Source organism: Giraffa tippelskirchi, chromosome 7, assembly GCF_054371585.1.
Source record: "Giraffa tippelskirchi isolate mGirTip1 chromosome 7, T2T-mGirTip1v1.2.pri, whole genome shotgun sequence".
Lineage (NCBI taxonomy): Eukaryota > Metazoa > Chordata > Mammalia > Artiodactyla > Giraffidae > Giraffa > Giraffa tippelskirchi.
In genome coordinates, this window is record NC_137281.1 from 59,431,672 (window position 1) to 59,453,205 (window position 21,534).

The window sequence follows — 21,534 nt, forward strand, 5'->3', positions numbered from 1 at the left end:
CCTGGCCTGTTTTCGACAAGAACCCTGCTAGATTTCTGTAGACAGAACCCCCGCCACCCCTGATGTGTCCTTCTGTGTCCTTGGCTGTTCACTCCCACACGGCCAGGCTGTGTTCAGAGTGGAGCCCCGTCTCTTCCTCCCCCTGCAAAGCCCCACTGCGGGATCCCTGAACCTATTGCAATGGTCCTGAATAAAGCCTGCTTTACCATCTTTGACGTGTCGTAGTTTTTTTTCCTTAACATCAGCCAGGGTTCTGTTGGGCCCCGGGAGCTAAAATCATCTGGTGTGTTCCCAGCACAGAGGGCACACAGAGGTGTTGGTGAGAGGGTTTCCTCTGAGAGGACGGCAGGCTCGGCTGGGAGGAGAACTCTGCTGGGACCCACCTTCCTGCCCCGCTCTGGGGTCTCCAGCTCAGGCTCCCCTTCACTGAGGGGCCTGGGGGTGGGGCTGCCCTCTCAGTGGAGTGAGTCTAGCAGCTGAGGGCCAGGAGCCCCCACCAGCCCATGCTGAGGGTGGTCAGCATCTCCATCAGGGAGGACCTGCTGTTCTGGCAAAGAGGCTTTCGGACTGCAGTGACCTGGCCCTCTGCTGCTGGGTGGGCACCTGGCATGTGGGGCAGAGAGTTCACTGCCTTTGAGTCGACAGTTTCTGAACTCTGAAACACCATTCTGGGTCTGTAATGAGATCTTCCTCCCCTCACACTTCCCGCAGAGCAAGGTGGTTGGTTTGGAGTGTGAGGTTGGGGGAGAGGGAGGGTCAGAGTCTATTGCCACATAACAACCCCCGAACCTCCATGCCATACAACTATAAGCGTGGATTTTTGCCCATGCATCGGCGCGCTGGTTCAGGGTTCTGCTGACCCAGGCTGGACTTGGCAGGCTCACTCAGTCGCATGTGGTCACTTGAGGGTTGGTTAGGTGGCTCTGTTGATCTTCACCTTCATGTTCCATGTCTGGGTCCTCAGCTGGGACCGTGGGGCCAGTTTGGCTCTGCACCCCATGTCTCCTAGCCAGGCTTCTTCTCTGGAGGAGGTGGGGGGCCAAAAAGAGTGGAAGTCTGGCCTTGATGGGCATGCTGTCACGTCCACTGCATTCTATCGGTCAAGCAAGTCACAGGGAAACTCCAACTCTTGACAGGTAACCTGACAGGGGCCTGGAGACAGTCAGGGGTGATGATTTATGGTTATTTTTGCCAGCAACCTACCACAGGTGGACTCCCGTCATGGAGCAGAGACACAGGACTGACTCGCTTCCCGAGTGAGAGGGAGGCAGGGTGGACAGAACCTTCCCTTTGAACTGTCCTTCCCATTCCCAAGGTCTTACTGAGCCTCCCACGGACCCTGGCTGCTGCTCTCTTGCCCAGACCCCAGGCATCTTCTGGAAAGGAGACGTTGTCTGGAGACAGCTGCTGTTTCCTCTCCCATCCCCAGCTCTCCTGTAGGCTCATCCCGAGCCTTCTTGGTGTCTCAGTTTCCCATCCAGGCGACCTCGGCCTTTATCTGGTGAGTGAGGCCCCTCCACAGCGGCCTGGGGCGCTGCCGTTTGTTGGGTCCTCCTCCGTGCCAGGCCTGAACGTGTGCTCTGCGTACACTACTCAGCTCGATTCTTACAGCAATCCTGGGAAGCCGCCTCGTTTCCCTCTTGTTCGAAGGAGGACTTGGGGTTAGAGAGGTTAAGTTCCCCCAGCTGGTAAATGGCAGAACCAGAAATTAAACCTGGGTAGGACTGACCATTGAACATGGCACAATTTCTCTGCCCCACCCCACAGATCAAAAGACCAAGACTCTTCCTGTCAAGGAACAAACTCCCTCTTCTTTAACCCAACAATGATCTGGCGGATGAATGCTAGTTTTTTTTTTTTTAATTTTTTCCTTCAAGTTTCCATCTGTTCACACAGCAACAGAATTTATGCATGTTCAAGCACCATCTGTGACTGCAACCCCATTTCCAAATCCAGAAGCATTTTTCCCTTTTGTACTTACCATGCACGATGGGGTGGTGGTCCTGAATAAATAACTCATCTGGGATTGCCAACGTCCCAGGAACCTCCATGGGAATTTTTCTCTTAGGAGGGAGGAAGGAGGAAAGGATTTTGTTAAACTGGAATTTTGTTTTTCTGACGTGGGCTGTTTTTTCTGGCTGACATTTCGGCGGGCTCCCATCTGTTGGCTGCATTTCACGCCATCTCTTTGTTGTCGTGGTCGATAGCAGATGACGCACGAGTGTGTGTGTGTGTGCCTGTGTGCACCTGTGCGAGTCAGTGCACACCTGCCTTCCACATCTTTGAAAGCTCTTCTCCTCGTCAGCCCCACCTGGAGGGCCACTGTGGTCACAGTCACATAACCTGAGGTTTGGGGAGGGATGATCTGGCTTGAAGAGTGGAGGGAGTGGGGGCTCTGTGGGGTCCGTGGCTTCCTGGGTCCCTAGAGCTCTGAGAGCCCAGGACTAGGGGTCTGTCCTCCCCTAGCTCAGCTGTATCCTGGCATCCAAGCAGTCAGTGTAGGAGCCCTTTCTCCCCTCAGTCCTTTCTTGGGCTGCCTGGTGGTTCTCTGACTGTACCATGGCCAGTTGCCCACCCTGGTACTTGCAGCTCCTTTCGTGTGGCATCCTGTTCGGTCAGCACGGCTTTCAGGGCTGGTCCCTGCATTCTCTGTGCCTGGACAGCACCTCTGCCTGCTGCAGCCTCTCCAGGGTACCTCGTCCCCCAGACCTGCCCACCCTCGTCCAGAAGGCTGCCTGCCCCCTCTATCCTGCCCTGAGAGCTGCTCCCAGGTCTCTTGGGGGTGACTTCCCCACACCCGTCTCCTCTTGGGCACCACAGCCTGTGGGGCCTATGCTTCCTGGCTGTGTGAGGGCCCTGGGGACAGAGTCCAGCATGCACACGGCTTGGGGAGCTCGTGCTCCCTGGCAGGAGGGGGAGTTACACAGGGGAGGTGCCACAGCGTCCAGACCTGGGTGGTGATTGGGGTCATGAGGCCCTTTCCTCGGAGGGTCTGAGACGATCAAAGGCCACAGTCCACACAGAGAGCTTGGCCCAGGGTCCTGCAGGGTCCAGGGACAGGCTTTTCAGCATTCTGACCTTCTCAAGGTATCAGCCCCAGAGAGCACTGAAATTGAAGGGGAGAGGGGACGCTTTGATGTCCCCAGGTGGTTCCTGGTGTCAGCAAGCCCCCAAACCTAGCTATTCAACATCAGGGCTTTTCTATGATAATAGTTACTTATGTTGTTGGGTCTTCCTGAAAACTTATTTTAAAATTATTAAATATTATAAACATCATTAAATATCTCAGTAATACAGAAAGTTGTGTTCCTTCTCCCCCTAAACCTTCTTTCCTAACACAAGGGCTCTGCCTTTGGTCTGCTCCTCCCCACCTCTCGGAGCTGCTGTGACTCTATGTGGTACACATGCTGCTTTACAGGCTGGGGCCTTTGTGTGAACACTCTGCTGGATCCGGTACTCAGAGATCCACGTGGCCCGGCAATTCCTGTGCTCACAGCAGCTCTTCTGGATGACAGGTCTGAGGCTTCAGGGGTCAGGTGATAGGCCCAAGGGCACGCAGCTGCTTCAAGGAGCTCAGAGATCCAAGGCCAGGCGGTCAGCCCCAGGGGTCCCCCTGCTCCTCCTTACAACCCGCAGGCGGGCAGGGCAGGGACTGGAAGACATCCCTGTGGCCCATTTTACACTAAGACACTCGGGTCTAGACAGGTGAGGGGACTCGCCCAATATCCCACTGGTTATAAAACCTGTGGACTGTATCTCAGAAGTGTCTCCCAAATCTCCCCTTCCATCCAACAAACTCTTGGCAGAACTTTCTCAAACTACATCAGAGCCCACCCCTTCCCCTGGTCTTTCTCTGAGCCTTGGCATGGCATTCAAGACTTGTCACATATGTAGCAGTGGAGCACAGAGTTTAAGGGCAGTGACTGAAATCAGAGAGACCTGGGTTTCAACGGTTCCTTGCTCTGTGACTCTGGACAGGACTGTTCTTTCTGCTGGAATATTTTCTCCCATCCTGCCCCTGGAGGCAAACTCCTACTCATCCTTCAGGACCCAGATGTCAGGGATGCCTTCCAGATTTCCCCAGGCATTCTGTCTTGCATGCTCCACGAGTCCCATGCCTGGACTGCACGTCTCTTCCTCGAATGCTCCTACAGCGAGAGGCTGTACCTAGGATTTCTGGGGGCCCAGCAGGTCATCAGCATCAAGTGTTGGCCAGATGGACTCATCATCATGTATAGCAGGAGGAACTTAACACAGCAGTGTACCCCCGCAAGGTCCAGCGCCCCTTCTGTTGGCACAGACACAGCTGCCCCCGGCTAGTGGCCCTCTCGTGCGGCAGCGGGCTTGTGAGTATCTGGGTATTCTGACTGGCCACTTGCCAGGCCCTGCAGGGGGTGGGGGGGTCGGCTCAGGGAGGACAATCAAGATATATTAATATATTTTCTCATAATTAAAAACTAATGAGCCGTGTTCCCCCAGCTGGTCAGTGCTTTTGGGGCCATGTCTTACCAGCGGAGGTTTGGCCTGTGGCTGTGTGTGTGGCAGGGCTTCTGGGAGTGGGCGGGGGCCCGTGGAGAGTGCTGCTGAGGGTCCACCAAGCCTGCAGGGCCCGTGGAAGGCCCATCTGCAGACCCACACCTGATGCAGAGCCCGTGGACCTGTCTGCAGACCCACACCTGAGCCACTTGGCGGGGCCTCTGCAGCCTGAGAAAGAGCCGGGCTGTGCCCCAGGGTGGGACAGGTTCGTGCTTCTCCCTCTGGTCATCGCCTCGGGCCTTGGGCTTGTCCCGGCCTGGAGCCCCCATGTCGCTTTCACGTACCGGAGCTTCATAGTGTGTGCTCAGGGGTCTCACTGAGGCCACCCCTCAGGTGATGGTGCTCAGGGGTCACCTTTGCACCCCACACCCATCCTGCTGAACTGCAGCAGTGAGCACAGCTTGCAGAAACTCTCACCAGCAGGGGCAGGTTGACCTTTGTTCAGCTAAGACTTGGGACGCCTGCATGTGTCTGAGGGACCCTGCCCCTCTGAGTGGGCAAGTCCCAGTCTCCGAGAGCTGACAGCACAGCGAGCAGAACGCAGTAGGTGAGGTCTGGCTGAGTAGTCTCGGATGTGCTGCCTCCCTCCTGCGTCTCCCTGGGGCTCCCATTTGCAAAGCGAGGACAACGAGAATACCTACGATCTGGGCTATTGGGAGCAAGATAATAACATAGTGCAAAGTGGGGAAAGCCTTATAAGCTTACAGCAGCATACTGCTATGAGCGGTCAGCTGGCACAGCTGGCCCAGGGCACCGAGGGCTGCCACACGGAGTGAGGCTGTGAGAGGAGCCCCACGCACTGTTCCTGCTCTTGAGATCTGATATTGCAGCAGGAGAGGGACCAGCACTGAACAGACGATCCCAGATACAGTCACGTCCGGCTGTGCCCAAGTGGGCCAGTGCTGCTTGGGCCTTCAAAACGCAGCCTAGGGAAGCAAGGCTGCTGGGAAGGGGGCGGCAGGGAGCAGGCTGTCTCACAGCATCATGGTGGCCAGTCCTCCTGCTTTCAAACAGCTCTGCAGCATCTAGCTGGTGGAGGCCATCTGGATCCCTTAGGAACTAGGTGGGTGGTAATGAGTTTCAGCATCACTGGCCTCCACGCCATTGCCTGATGGGGTTACAGGAGAGGGGGCCTCTGGCTGGGAATCCACGTCTGCTCTTCACTCTGCTGTCTCCTCCTGCCCCCAGGGTGTGAAACCTTGTAGCCACAGATTCTCCAGACACCAGAACCCTAAGATATTGGTCCTACAGGGCCCCAGGAGAACTGGGTCCAGCCTTCTCTGGTTATTGAGAAGGAAGAGGCAAACACCAATAGATCTGACTCTCAGGGCCCAAGAACTTGGGCAGACCTTCTCCCTTCCTGGGGCTTCAGTTTCCCTGAGTACCATGAGAGTGCTGGGCTAGATGGGTGCTGAGTGTCTTTGCATCTGTGATATGCTTGTGTTCATAAAAAAAGAAACACAGTTGAAAGAAACATGATAAAGCCTAGTCAGTCTTCATTTTCCAAGTTTTCTATGTATTTTTTTTTATCAGAAGACAAAATGTGATTAGACCATATGCTAGGCTAATTGTTCCCAAAACAGAATTTAAATATTTGAATATGTTTGCAAGAGGGAAGCAAAGTGGAGGAAGCTGTGGGGAATTAGGGCTGATTCCTCCCCAGGGTGGGCCCCCTGGGGCCCTCGGGGGGGCTCTGGGTGCTGCCTTGGGCAGCAGGAGCCCCAGACTGGGGAGGGTGTGCTTTCCCTGTGGCCTAACTGTATGCAAGGCTGAGGTGTGTGGGCGCCAGTGTTCCCATGTCCGTTCATTCACACTCACTCATTCATTCCCTCTGGAGACGTGAGTGGAGCACTCAACCCTGCTGGTGAGGAGGACGGCTGTGCTTCCTGTCCTGCAGAGCCCTGGGCTGACTTGAGCTTGGAGGGACTCAAGGGGACTGCAGCTCTGTGTGATGGGGTGTGGAGGGTTGGAGAGGCTGACGCTGGAGCAGAGGCCCAAGTAGAGGGGACTGGCCTTTCCAGAAGAGAAGTGGCTTGTGCGAAGGCCAGGTCAGGAGCAGCCTGGCCTACAGGGGCTGTAAGCAGATTGTCAGGCGGTTGTGTCAGGAGCTAGGAACTCAGGAGTGGCAGGCTGGGGCTGGAGAGGCTGGTGGGTGGGGTCCAGTGAGTGACCCGGGTGAGTGCAGGCCCTGGAGGCGGGTGGAGTCCCCTCTGCATGTAGGGCTGTACGCCCTCCCCTGGGGAGCTGCCAGATCAGCTGAGCATGTGTACCTCACTGGGAGGGCCACCAGCTGGCCCCCTTAGGCCGAGTCACACCCTAACTTCTCGTGTTTCATAACTGGAGGCCAGACTGTTGAAGAGGCTAGCAGGTGCTCCTGAGAATGACCTGGCCCCTGAAGACGGAGCTTTAGGGACCACAGAGAGTCTCAAGCCCAGTGCTGTGGATGAGGAAACTGAGGCTTAGGGAGATGGGGGCATGGAGAATTGTTGTCATTCCCTGGCGAGGTGGCAAAAGAGATGGGGTTAGAACCCCACGCACGTGGTTTCCTGGCTCACTGTGGCGCCTCTGCTCAGAGGACTGGTGTGATGTGGCTGCTGCCAGTGGCTTTGATGGAGGGTCCTGAGAAAGGGGAGGGTCTCTCTCTGTGTTTCTGTATAAAGGAGATGGACACAGGCCTCATTTGCAGGAATCTTCCCAGGCGAGGCAGGACCTGATGTTTGCAGGCGCTGCGCTGGAGGAGGCAGAGACTAGAGACTGGGGCCTGCTAGGCCTCTTGGAGGGGTGGGGGTGGGGGGTGGGTGGATAGCGTGGGCAGGCCACAAGCCTAGGAGAGAGGACTAAGGATTAATTTAGTGATCATAAGACCTCAGAAACAAGTGGTGAAACAGCTGAGCCAAGGGAACTCAGAGACAGGAAATACCCAGGAAGGGGCAGGACTGAGTGCCAGGCTGGGCCGTCTCTCTCCCACCCTCAGTAAGTGCTGTCCCACCACCCCGCAGTGGCTGAGATTACAGAGGGCTGACAGATGCATGCAAATATGGTTTTATTCAAAGAATGAGCTTAATTAGGTATTTATGCCTGTGGTTGTGAGTCCAAAGTTTTCTCTCTTTTTGGCATGCAATCCAGGAATGTTATTGAAGATCATCTGCAGAGGAGTATCCAGATAGTTGTAAAGTAATAAAGCAGATGGTCCCACTGTTAAAGCTGACCTTTCTCTCCCATCTCGTGGCTAAGCATGGCAAGACTGGACCCTGGTGCCACTCACATGGGTGCCTCACTGTGCAGTCACCTGGGCCCTTCGCAGTCAGCCTGGACCCATAGCTGGGAGACTTGGGGCCTCCTAGAAGGTCAGCTGGAAGGGCCAGAGCCACTGAACGATGGGGCATCTGAGGCCCAAGGTCATGCAGTAGAGTGACCTTTGCACCACTTGAGACAGCAGCCTGCCACCCCCCCACCCCCCACCAGCAGGAGCTCCACCAGGCCTATAGCCCCACCAACTTTCCAGAACCAGCAAAGAGAGTGTCTAGCTTGCTATTCTCAGACAGGTAAGGCTCACAGCTGAACATCGTGATCCTGAGCTCAGGGGAGGGCAGGAGCTATGGCTTTGGGTCTGGAGGATTCCCATGGGTCCTGGGTCTGACCCATACCCATTGCCTTCTCCGCCTGTCCTGATCTCTCTTCTTGGTCTCTCTCCTCTGCCCCCATCACTGCCTGGAGTGTGGGTCAGAGGGGCAGCCCAAACGCTCCAGGCCTGAGCTTCCCCTCATGGGGCAACTCAAGTCCTCCAGGGGCCGTGGGTGCCTCCCCCTGCCTGGTGTCCCACAGCCTGTGGTGTAAATGGGGATGTTTAGTACCTACCTTTAGTTGCAAAGAACATAATATGACTTCATTATTGACCATCCTGTGATGTTCATGTGTAGAGTCATCTCTTCAGTTCAGTTCAGTCGCTCAATCATGTCCAACTCTTTGTGACCCCATGGGCTACAGCATGCCAGGCTTCCCTGCCCATTACCAACTCCCAGAGCTTTCTCAAACTCATGTCCATCGATGATGCCATCCAACCATCTCATCCTCTGTCGTCCCCTTCTCCTCCTGCCTTCAATCTTTCTCAGCATCAGGGTTTTTTCCAGTGAGTCAGTTCTTCGCATCAGGTGGCCAAAGTATTGGAGTTTCAGCTTCGGCATCAGTCTTTCCAATGAATATTCAGGACTGATTTCCTTTAGGATGGACTGGTTGGATCTCCTTGCAGTCCAAGGGACTCTCAAGAGTCTTCTCCAACACCACAGTTCAAAAGCATCAGTTCTGCACTCAGCTTTCTTTATAGTCCAACTCTCACATCCATACATGATTACTGGAAAAACCATAGCTTTGACTAAATGGACTTCTGTTGGCAAAGTAATGTCTCTGCTTTTTAATATGCTGTCTAGGGTCATAGTTTTTCTTCCAAGGAGCAAACATCTTTTAATTTCATGGCTGCAGTCACCATCTGCAATGATTTTGGAGTCCAAGAAAATAAAGTCTGTCACTGTTTCCTTTGTTTCCCCATCTATTTGCCATGAAGTGATGGGACTGGATGCCATGATCTTAGTTTTTTGAATGTTGAGTTTTAAGGCAACTTTTTCACTCGCTTCTTTCACTTTCATCAAGAGGCTCTTTAGTTCTTCTTCCCTTTCTGCCATAAGGGTGGTGTCATCTGCGTATCTGAGGTTATTGATATTTCTCCCGGCAATCTTGATTCCAGCTAGTGCTTCATCCAGCCTAGCATTTCGCATGATGTACTCAAGTTATCTCTTGGGTTGTTGGAAAAGGCATTTGCTACAACCAGCATGTTCTCTTGACAAAACTCTGTTAGCCTTTGTCCTGCTTCATTTTGTATTCCAAGGCCACACTTGCCTGTTATTCTGGGTATCTCTTGACTTCCTACTTTTGCATTCTAATCCCCTATGATGAAAAGGAAATCTTTCTTTGGTGTTAGTTCTAGAAGATGTTGTAGATCTTCATAGAACTGGTCAACCTCAGCTTCTTCGGCATCAGTAGTTGGGGCATAGACTTGGTTTACTGTGATGTTGAATTGTTTGCCTTGGAAACTAATTGAAATCAACCTGTTGTTTTTGAGGTTGCATCCAAGTACTGCATTTAAGACTCTATTGTTGACTATGAGGGCTACCCCATTTCTTCTATGGCATTCTTGCCCAGAGTAGTAATTTAGTCCATAGTAATAGATATAAATGTTGACATGTGTACTCAGTCTCTTCAGTGGCATCTCTTTGCAACCCTGTGAACTGTAGTCCGCCAGGTTCCTCTGTCCATGGGATTCTCCAGACCTGAATACTGGAGTGGGTTGCCATGCCCTCTTGCAGGGCACCTTCCTGACCCAGGGATCAAGCCTGTGTCTCCTGCATTGCAGGCAGATTCTTTACTGCTGAGCCACCAGGGAGGCCCGACATAATGGTCATCTGAAGTAAAGTCGCTCATTCCTGTCCATTTTGGTTTACTGATTCCTAAGATGTCAATGATCAATCTTGTCATCTCCTGCTTGACCGCATCCCATTTACCTTGATTCATGGACCTAACATTCCAGGTTCCTATGCAATATTGTTCTTTACCACATCGGACTTAATTTTCACCACCAGACACATCCACGGCTAACTGTTGTTTCCACTTTGGCCACTTCATTCTTGAAGCTTTTAGTAATTACCCTCTGCTCTTCCCCAGTAGCACATTGGGCACCTTCTGACCTGAGAGACTCATCTTCCAGTGTCATATCTTTCTGCCTTCTCATACTGTTCATGAGGTTCTCCAGCAAGAATACTGGAGGGAATTGCCATTCCCTCCTCCAATGGACCATATTTTGTCAGAATGCTTCACTCTGACCCATCCGTCTTGGATGACCCTGCACGGCACGGCTCATGGCTTCATTAGTTATGTCAGCCCCTTTGCCACAACAAGGCTGTGATCCATGAGGGGGGTCTGAAGATGGAGAAGCTCTACATAGTCAGCAAAAAAAGACCTGGAGCTGACTCTGGCTCAGATCATCAGCTCCTTATAGCAAAATTCAGGCTTAAACTAAGATTCAAGGGATTACATCTAGTAGATAGAGTACCTGAAGAAATATGGACAGAAGTTCATAACACTGTATAGGAGGCAGTGACCAAAATCATCCCAAAGAAATGCAAGAAGGCACAGTGGTTTTTTGAGGAGGCTTTGCAAATAGCTGAGGAAAGAAGAGAAAGGCAAGGGAGAAACGGAGATATAACCAACTGAATCCAGAGTCCCAGAGAATAGCAAGGAGAGATAAGAAGGCCTTCTTATATGAACAATTCAAAGAAATAGAAGAAAACAATAGAATGGAAAAGACTAGAAAATTCAAGAAACCGAATTTTGTCAAATTTCTTGATCGCGAATCTTCAATGGAATTGGAGATATCAAGGGAACATTTCATGTAAGGATGGGCATGATAAAGGACAGAAACAGTAAGAACCTAAGAGAAGCAGAAGAGACTAAGAAGAGGTGGCAAGAATACACAGAACTATACAAGAAAAGTCTTAGTGACCCAGACAACCACGATGGTGTGATCACTCACCTAGAGCCAGACATCCTGGAGTGTGAGGTCAGTGGTTCTTAGGAAGCATTACTATGAACAAGCTAGTGAAGGTGATGAAATTCCAGCTGAGCTATTTAAAATCCAAAAAGGTGATGGTGTTAAAGTGCTGCACTCAGTATGTCAGCAAATTTGGAAAAGTCTTCAAGCTAGGCTTCAGCAGTATGTGAATGGAAAACTTCTAGATATTCAAGCTGGGTTTAAAAAAGGCAGAGGAACCAGCGATCAAATTGCCAGCATCCATTGGTTCATGGAGGGAATTCCATAAAAGCAAGAGAATTCCAGAAAAATATCTACTTCTGCTTCATTGACTATGCTAAAGCCTTTGACTGTGTGGATCACAACAAACTGGAAAATTTTTAAAGAGATAGGAGTACCAGACCACTTTACCTGTCTCTTAAGAAGTGTGGATGCAAGTTAAGAAGCAACAGTTAGAACTGGACATGGAACAACTGACTGGTTCAGAATTGGAAAAGGAGTACGTCAGGGCTGTATATTGTCACCTTGCTTATTTAATTTACATGCAGAGTATATTTTGCAAAATGTCAAGATGGGTGAATCGCAAGCTGGAAGCAATTTGAAATATCAACAACCTCAGATGTCCAGATGATACCACTGTAAAGGCAAAAAGTGAAGAAGTGAAAGTGTTAGTCACTCTTGGTGACCTATTGACGGTAGCCCACCAGGCTCCTCTGTCCATGGAATTCTCCAGGCAAGAATACTGGAGTCAGTTGCCATTTCCTTCTCCCGAGGATATTCCTGACCCAGGGATGAAACCTGGGTCTCCTGCATTGCAGATAGATTCTTTACCATCTCAGCCACCAAAGAGCCTCTTGATGAGGGTGAAAGAGGAGAGAAAGGTGGCTTGAAACTCAACATTAAAAAACTAAGATCCTGGCATCCAGTCCCATTACTTCATGGCAAATAGAAGGGGAAAAGTGGAAGCAGTGACAGATTTTATTTTCTTGGGCTCCAAAATCACTGCAGATGGTGACTGTAGCCATGAAATTAAAAGACATTTCCTCCTTGGAAGAATATCTATGACCAACCTAGGCAGCATATTAAAAAGCAGAGACATTACTTTGCCAACAAAGGTCTGTCTATTCAAAGTTATGGTTTTTCAAGTAGTCATGTATGGATATGAAAGTTGGACCATAAAGAAGGCTGAGCACCAAAGAATTGATGCTTTTGAACTGTGGTGTTGGAGAAGACTCTTGAGAGTCCCTTGGACTGCAAGGAGATCCAACCAGTCCATCCTAAAGGAGATCAGTCCTGGGTGTTCATTGGAAGGACTGATGTTGAAGCTGAAACTCCAATACTTTGACCACCTCATGCGAAGAGCTGACTCACTGAAAAAGACTCTGATGTTGGGAAAGATTGATGGCAAAAGGAGAAGGGGACAGCTGAGGATGAGATGGTTGGATGGCATCACTGACTCACTGGACATAAATCTGAGCAAACTCTGGAAGATAGTGGAGGGCAGAGGAGCCTGGCATGTTACAATTCATTGGGTCACAAAGAGTTAGACAAAACTTAAGGATTAAGCAGCAACAAAGCGCCCACCTGCCTGTAGAGACTGTTTGTCTGGACAGGAAGGTGAACTTGCCCTTTATCCACCAGGCTGGGATGAGGCTGCTGGCCTCCTGCATGCTGTAGGGGGCTGAGCCTGTAGTGGGCAAGCTGGCACCCTGAGAGAGCTAGATTCGATGGTTGGGGTTGTGAGATCCACGCAGAGAGAGCCCCGCACTGGAGTGCATGCCCTTCTCCCGGAGTCAGCCGTGGGATGGTGGGGAGCACAGCGCTGTGGCTGCCCAGGCTGTCACTGAGGGTCAGTCCCCCCTCGGCTGTCACCAGGCCTCTACGGGATCTGTGGGAGGGGCCTGCGTGTGGGTGGAAGGGGCAAGGGAGAGGGGCCTGATGGGCTTTGGGGATCATTCAGTTGGTCCTTCCCGATTCCCAGTGCTGAGGGCCCCATGGAGGGGGCTGGTGTCTGGCGAGGGTGGGGCAGGGCAAGCAGCATGATGGCTAGGGGCCTGGGGAGGCAAGCAGGGGTCCACTCTGTGTCCTGGCTCTGTGCTCACCCAAGGCCAGGGGTTCGCCCAGCTGTTTAACTGCCCCAGCCTCCTCTTGACCTATGATCTGACAGTGATGATAATCCTATTATAAATAAAATCCTCCCCTAGCACATGGGAATCCTCACTACCCAACTGCTGCTCCTGTTTTAACATTCCCACAGAGTGGGGGATCCTGTTGGGCACTGACGGGGCTGTGATGGGTCAATAGCAGTTCTCACTTGAAGGCTGATGACTGGTTTTGGTCCAGCCCCACTGCTCATGGGAGAGAAGGGAGACTGTCTCACAGCTCAGCAAGCACATGTTAGATGTGTAAGAGACTCCCTAAAGCGGGGGGGCTGGCTGCTCTGAGAAGGTACCATCTGGAGCTCGCTGAAGGCAGGAGTGACTGTAGTGGGAGGAAGGTTGAGTGGACCAGGGTACCCTCACAATTCTAGGCACCCGACTGTAGGTCATCCCTGATCGGGGGTGAGACAGGCTTGTGATCAGGGATGAGACAGGCCTGTGTTCTGAGCAGGCAGCTCCCAGAGTCTCCTCTTGCTCCTGGGGCACAAGGACCCTGGAAGCAGGCAGGCTCCTATTTGGCCCAGGCATGCCCCTGACCCAGGCACCTGGATGGGGGTGAGGCTTTCAGAGGTCGTTTTCAGGCAAAGGAGAAGGAGGAAAGCAGGGTTGACAAGCTGGCTGGTGAGAGGAAAGTATCTTCAGAAATCCAGGAGAGCTGAGTCAGCCTGTGAAAGCAGCCTCGGCCAATAGGATCTATATTCAGGCCACACAGCCGTTCGACTCTCTATTTTGGCATTCTGATTTAATTTATCTGGCAGGATAGGAGGGATCATGGAAGGACAGTCTATTAGCACCGGGCCAGGTGGTGGGCTTGGAAGCCTCCTCCTCTGAGCTCCTTGCTGTGTGCACACGGTGTTGTGGCTGGAAGGATGAGCGCAGGGCCGGGCCGTGAGCCTGACGGAGCCCAAAGGGCCTGGGGCTTGCCTGTGGGGAGTCTGGAACCCAGAGAGGCCAGGCCTGGCCGGGCCAAGAGAGATTCCAGCTCTAAGGGACGTGAAGCTGCGTCTTCCTCTCCCCGCGCTCCATGCGTGTGAGGACTGTGAGCCACTATGAGCCTCGAAAGAGCAGCGCCCTGCCTCCTGCTTGTGTCTCCTCCTCCCCGTCTCCGTTGTCTCCAGAGACAGAGAGCGCTGTGTGGGAGGGACCCCCGCGGGGCTCAGGCTGTGCTGTGGTTTTGCTGGTGACCGCAGTGCTCGCCGCCCCTGCGTCCCGGGCCTGGACCCCTGAGGGCGGCTTGTGCAGGTAGTGCTGCCGCTGCGGTGAGGCCATGGGACTCTCACCCTCACCCATGGGGTTCACACACCCCACCCGCCCCCGCCCAGGCCTGTTCCAACCGTTTCTAATGGCCCTCAGTGGCAGCAGCTCGTTCGTGGTCACGCCTTGTCACAGCTGCCAGCTCCCACCTGTCTGCTTCCCCACCCCTGTGTGAGTGCGTCCAGGATCGCCGTCTCCATAACCTGCTTGTGGCCCAGTCCTTAATCTCAGGACCTGGAGAGACTCGCTGAGAGCTGGGGATGAAGGCACAGCTCAGTGCATGGGCATCATCAAGTCACCCCTGCTCTCAGGGCAGCAAATGAGCACCTGCTCCCAGCAGCGTGGTACCTCAGGCCCTGGGAGGCCTCCCTTTGCTGGACATTCGCTGAGGGGCCAGCACAAACCGCAGGGGTCTTCTCGGCCATTCCCGGCAACTGCGGCATTTGGTTTCAACCAGCTTCTCTGTTCTGTTCCGTTTTCAAGGGTCTAGAAATCTGGTGTCTTCTGGGGAGAATGGAAGCATCTTGTTTCTAAAAACCATCCTCTCTAAGGAATCATTCATTACAGAAGGTCTTGTACTGCCTGGACCAGAGAAAATTCCAAGGGGTAAGTCATTGCACTCTTGGCAGACAACACGCCAGGCATTTTGTTGCTTGAACCGATGGGTTCTGATACAGTTAAAGCAGCAGCACCTCGGGCCTGGAGATCAACAGATGAGGAAAAGCGATTCTTTAAAACAAAACAGTAATTGCAGGTGCATTTCCTGTTAGATTGACTAAGCAAATGTCACTACTTCTGCTGATGGAGACAGGCGGTGTGTGTCCCGGTATGTTCCAGCCAGAGCCCTTCTATGGAATATACACCCTGGCCTTTGCACTCCTTTCCAATGGGCTTGGACAACAGCCACAAGCCCTGGGGAACTGTCGAAATAAGTCCAGATGAATCGCTGTCACCCTCAAAGCCCACCCAGCCTGGTCCGCGCGCCCCTCACTGTTCCTTCCATCTGTTCTCTGCCCCTCCTTTTCCCCTCTTTTCCCTCCCTTCCCTCTTTCCTTCCCACTTTCCTTCTTTCCTTTCTTTTAAAGAACAAGGACTAGAAAGGACCACCACAGCATGTCTCGAGAGGGTCTGCACACAGGTCCTGCATGCTGGAGTTCTCCTGGGGCCTAGGGAGTAGGGTCCTGTGGGCTTTGCAGAACTTTCTCTCACCACACTACTTGCCTGATCTTGCACGGACCACTGTGCTGTGGTGGTCTCGGGGCAGCATGTACCTCTAGCAGTTCCTGGGGACAAGCCACCTTGGAGAGGAGCCCAGTGTGGCAGGCGCGGCCCTGGGACCCCCCCCACAGAGATTTTGTTGAGGTGCTCAGGCCTCTGGAGGCTTCCTCTGCTCCTCCACCCCAAATCCCTCCCTTCTCCTCAGACAGCACTGGGAACCTCGTGGATGGAAGTTTCAGAGGACACCTGCCTCGTCTGGGGCTTTATTCCCACAGCCTGGCACAACATCTGGCCTGAAGCAACTCTTGTCAATGAGGAGAGCGGGCCAGTGCCCCTTGCTAGGCTTCCCTGGATGACGCCTGCACGCGGTTCCTGTAGGACCTCCATCTCCCGCTTTCCTAGGAGGGTCATTTTTCCCCGGGAAAAAGTGCAGACATCAACAGACTGCCCTAGGATCTGCATGAGACCCTGTCAGGGGCCAGCAGCCGGGTGGAGATCTCCCTGAGCTGGTCAGGGAAGGCAGTGCAGAGTTAAAAATCACAAATGGAGTCGGGTGTGTCCAGCTTCATCCCCACTGGCGTCTGTTGAGCTTGAGTGATTGCTGAGGCTTGGCCAGAGGTGGCAGTCCCTGCAGAGAGGCTCGCGTCTGGAAGGGACTGCCAGGGGCCTCTCCTGGCCCAGCCTTCCTGGTGCTCTGGGCCTGCCACCCCCACCGCGAGCTTCACACCAGCCCCTGGATGCTGCGGGTGGAGAGGGCACCAGACGGTCCCCAGGGGAGGTTGCTGCCCTTATGTGTGCTTCGCCCCCTGGCCCCGGGGGCCCCGCAGGGCTGGTTGTCAGCTTCCTCACTGTTGGGGAGATCTCTGCTCCGAGGGAGGGGTGGCCGAGGCAGGCTTTGAGCTGAGGCCTAGCTGACTCCCAAGCCCACACTGTCTTTCGGGGCTGCTCGTGGCCTCCAGATGGGGACAGGGAAGGAGAGTGGCCGTGGCCACGGTGGATGTGCTGAGCCTGGAGCCTGCCAGCCTCCAGGTTTGCAGGAAGCACGCGGCTGCCCAGGCCACCTCTGAGGCTGCCAGCGGATGCCCTGCTGTCCTGCCCCCAGGCTGCGGTGCGGGGCCAGTGGCGGCTAAGGACTGGCACGGGGAACTCCCTGGTCCTCTTGAGAGGAAGATGGGCTTCAACTCCTGTCTGAGCTCATGAATGTTTCTAAAGTCACTGTCTGAGACTCAGTCCTTGGGCTCGTGTTAGAATAGTCGCGTTCGTGGTCAGATTTCTGTTGCGATGCCCGTCTCCCAGGGTGGCCGTGTTCTGCGGGGCTGTCTTATCGCTCCCTGCACAGTGCGGGCCTCCCAGGCCAGATGCTGGCCCTTCGTCTCAGCACGTGCATGCCCAGGGCCGGGCTGCTCTGGGATGTTTGCTGAATGAATGAGTGATTGGCATGTTCAGGGCAGCTAAGGTTCTGGGTTCACAGGGCCGAGGAGCAAGGAGGAGCTGATATCAAGCTCACTGCCTTCACAAAGCCCCCTGGGGCTGAAACCAGCCAGGTTTCAGTCCTGGCCCCTCCGGAGGGGAGAGCTGATGTGTCGAAAAGACAGATGCCTCTGCATCCAGCGTACTCTTCAACTTCCCAGCGGTCACTTCCATCCCTTTTTTATTCCTGGGAAACCTTCTGGCCCAAGGAAATGCCAGGTCCTTCCCAGGTAGGATGCACACTGATGCTGACAGGTGGATGAGGAGCAGAAACACCGCAGGCTGAGGGCAATAGGCTGGCGTGCTGATCGTCAGGAGAGGCTTTACTGTGTGAAACTCGGGATTGCTGTCTCAGCAGTCAAACCTCAGGATGCAGGAAGACAGGGGTCAGATAGTGAAAGGGGCACTTTCTCAGGCCTCACTTCCTCATATGCCAACCAAGGGGCCCCCAGACTGGCCCCCACCTCCCCCAGGCCCTGAAGAGGAAAGAAGAGGGAGTCCAGGCCCACAGACCTGGCTGTCCTGGCCCACCTCAGCCTGCAGAGACCCCCTGGGCCTCTCAGGAGGGGAAGACACCCCTCCCAGAGGGCTCCTTCTCCCCCTCACCTGCTTCAGGGCGAAACAGATTGCTGTCCACTTGTGCAGGCTCTGGAGCATGGTTCTCCACTGGGAATCACCTGTTTCTTGTATCTTAGTGGCCAGAGAGAAGTGAGTTTGTCTGTGAGACTGCAGAAATTCCAAGAGCGAGGCAGGGACAGAGGCTGAGGAGACAGAATCCCGTGGGCTGAAGGGAGCACCTGCCCACCAGGTGTTCCTAAAGTCTCTGGGGCCCAGTCCAGGCCCTGTGCTGCTCCTCAGGTAGCGTCTTGGGAGCACCTGGGTCCTGGGCACGTTCAGGGAGCACCCACCCTCGTCTGAGGCTGGGGCCCAATGCTGGGTGTGAGGCAAGTGATGGGGGGTCAGCTCAGGGCAGTTCCATAGCTGCCCCTCCAAGGAGGGAATCTCCAAGGTCCTGACGCTTTTACCCTGGGGTTCGGGGTGACTCCTGTGTGTGTCTGTCTCTGTTTTGTGTGGGTGTCAGCACTCAGTCATGTCTGACTTTGTGACCCCGTGGACTGTAGCCCGCCAGGCTCCTCTGTCTATGGGATTCTCCAGGCAAGAACACTGGAGTGGGTTGCATTTCCTTCTCCAAGGGATCTTCCCAACCCAGGGATCAAACGCGTGTCTCCTGCACGGCAGGCAGATTCTTGTGTGTATGCCTGTGCATGCTCATGTCTGTGTGTTCTCATGCACACGTGTCAATGTGTCTGAGTTCACACCACTGTGTGTCCTTGTGTGTGCTCATGCTTGTGTATGTTTCTGCATGAGGCCATGTGTGTGCTCACAAAACGCTGCACAGCCACTCTGGCCTCCCTCCAGAAGGCTGTCCTTCTCTCCTTAGCGTTGCTATTTCTCTTTCCCGCACTAACCAACTCTAGCCCTAACCTGGACAGGACTGTGTGTCCCGTGGGGGTTCCCCTGTGACCTTGGAGGCCTGACATTGCCGGTTGAGGCACATCCTGTCGACTGTTGGAAGCATCTGAATGGCAGGAGAGGATATGAGATCCTGGTCCCAGACTTCCAGACCCAGGTCAGCCTCCCAACTCTTCTGGTGCATTACCCTTCTGACCTTTTGCTTCCTCATCTGTGGAATGGGTATTCTGATGACTACACAGTTGATTCAAAAGAACAAATGTCAAACCCCAGCCTCATGTCAGGCCCATAGCAGATTGTCTGGAAGACAGCACTCTGAATGTCTTGAGTTTGTTCTGTTAGGAGTACTGGGTAGGAATAAATCCTGAGGGCATTTTCTAGTTGCATCTAAAGTCAGAGGCAAAAGTAGGAACAGATCCAGGTTCTCAGGAATTAAGTCCGCATGGAGGAGTGTGTCACACAGCCCCTTATTATTATTACTGTTACTAATAGTACATAACAGTAGCAATTATGAATTTGAACAGCTACAACCACAGCTAACATTTCTGGAGTGTCTATACTGTGTCAGTCACTGAACAATGTGTGTCACCATGATGTACTATTTCCTGTCATCCTTGCAACAACCCCATTTTATAAATGAGAAAATGGGGAATTCCTGGTGGTCCGGTGGTTAGGACTCACTGCTTTCCCTGCCCGAGCCCAGGGAACAAAGATCTTGCTAGCCATGTGGTGAGGCCCCCACCCCCCAAAAAAGAGTAAATGGACATATCTCTCTGTGTGTTTATAATTGCTTGCATCATTTAGATAAAATCAAGAGCAAGTGTGATATGGTGAGAAAGCACAGAACTGGCAGTCAGAAATCCTGGAATTTAGGCTTAATTGTGCCACCAGTGCATCCCAGGGATGCAGCCAAGTCATTTTCTGGAATCCTCACAGAGCACTGTTGTATTTCTTAATGGAGGTGTTTGCTACATCACTGTGGTGCCGCTGCACACACGTCTTCTCTACCCAGGTACTGTGGTCGCTCAGCTCCCTGGGCAGACTTGGACCCCAGGAAGGCACCCCACTCAACCGTCAGCTGCTTGCCATGCGGGCAGGCTCCAGGCCCTGGGAAGCCCGCCTCTTGCCTTCTAGTCACAGATTAGTGACCTTCCCCGTGACAGCTCTGTGTGGGCCAGTGCCTTCTGCACGGAGCCCGGCAGCGCTCTGAGAGTTATGAGCTGCTGTTGCCTTGCTTACGGACACCGTTTTCAGGTGGTGTGTGGTAGCCATTTGAAATCACATCAGGCTGTAGCTTGAGAGAGAGGTCGTCAGCTTGTCTGCGTTTGGAAATAGAGATTTGAATAACATTTCTGATTTGTCCCAAGCTTTTCCTGGGGATTTTGACAGGATCAGGGGACAGGCTGTGGATGGAACCAGGGTGCCCTGGGGGTAGAGGGGAACTTGTTGGGACCTGCTTGCTTTTCTGTGCACACGGGCCACCCAGGCCGCCCTAGCCACCTGTGCATTCGCAGCCGGAGCCGTTTTCTGGAGCAGACCGCTGTCCACTCTGCACAGGGGATGTGGGCAAGTGGTGTCTCCCCCAAGGAGGCACTTGTTTTTGACCTGAGAGGTCTTTTAGAAGACCACATGCTTTGTAATTAGACCACGAATGCCATGTCCATGCTCCATCCTAATTTATTTTTGCGGGTTTGGTCTCTCACTGGATCCCTTTCTCGAATTTTCCTTCAGGAGCTTGTTTCTGTCCTCTTGTCTGTTCCTACCTTCTTGTCTACTTGTCCACCTGGAGGCCTACCCGCCGGTGTCCACCTGACTGCTGTCTCCATCTGTCACTTCCCCCTCATTTCCTGCCTTCTCCTTCAGCCTCATATTTTTGTATTTATTTTATGTATATAACAAATCTTCGCACAGCATAGCTCCATGAACTCTACAAATAGCAGCTCATGTCAACCTCACAAAAGCCCAGTGAGGAGAGTACTGTGATCACCTGCGGTTTAAAGTGGCCTTTGTAGGTTTAGGGGAACAGCGGGGGGTCAGGGATGGGGGGCAGGGACGGGCTGAGACGAGAGAGTCACTGCCCATTCTTGCCAGCTTTCTAGTAAATGTGTGCAGAAACCTCCAGCAAAGCAGAAGACCTGCCCTTCCTGCGGTGTGGCTTTTCCCAGCCCTGCCCCGTGAAGAGCATCCTGCTCCCTGATCCCTGCCCTGAGCAGAGCGAGCCCCCAGGAAGACTTACCCCTCAACATGCCATGTAGTGAATTCCCACCTCCTAAAAGCCTCTTGTAAACTTCTGGGCCAACGGGGCCACGTGCTGGGATTCAGTAAGACACCTCACCTGGTTTAGTGATGAGTTTGTCATTAGTATATCTTTTGAGGTTATGAATCCCCATTTAAAGATGAAAAATTTAGGTCTAGACAGGTATAGCAGTTTGCTCAAGGTGATCCCACTGAAAAGTGCTAGGGTGGATATTTCAGCCCAGGCCTTCCTGACTTAGTTCCTCTTAGCCACATCCCAAGGGCCTCTGTGACATGAGGTAACAGTAGGGAGATCAACTGCTATACCAAACAATCCCCAAATCTCTGTGACTTTACACAATAAAAGTGTGCCCACAGTTCCCTAAGCAGACTAACCTGGGTGTCTCCTGGTGACTGTCCTCTGAGCAGTGACTGAGGGGCCCATGTGTCTCTGCTATCATCTCGGGCTTCAGAGTCCTCAGCTAGATTCCGTGTACCTACCCAGCAGATGAGGAAAGAACAGAGGATGGTGTAGGAGGTTTAGCTGTCTGGGCCTGGGAGTAGAGATCATCATTTCCCCCACCTTCCACTGGCCAGATTCGGACACTA

The 21,534-nt window shown here is 53.2% G+C and overlaps 1 long non-coding RNA gene across 1 annotated transcript; it reads right to left on the reverse strand.

Annotated features, from left to right (window-relative positions):
* Positions 1 to 14,000: 14,000 nt before the first annotated feature.
* LOC145513207 (uncharacterized) lies at positions 14,001 to 21,216 on the reverse strand. The gene is made up of 3 exons (XR_014059207.1): positions 20,927 to 21,216; positions 17,824 to 17,978; positions 14,001 to 17,581 (listed from the first exon to the last, which is right to left on the reverse strand). It is a non-coding gene; the product is annotated as an uncharacterized LOC145513207 (long non-coding RNA).
* Positions 21,217 to 21,534: the final 318 nt, after the last annotated feature.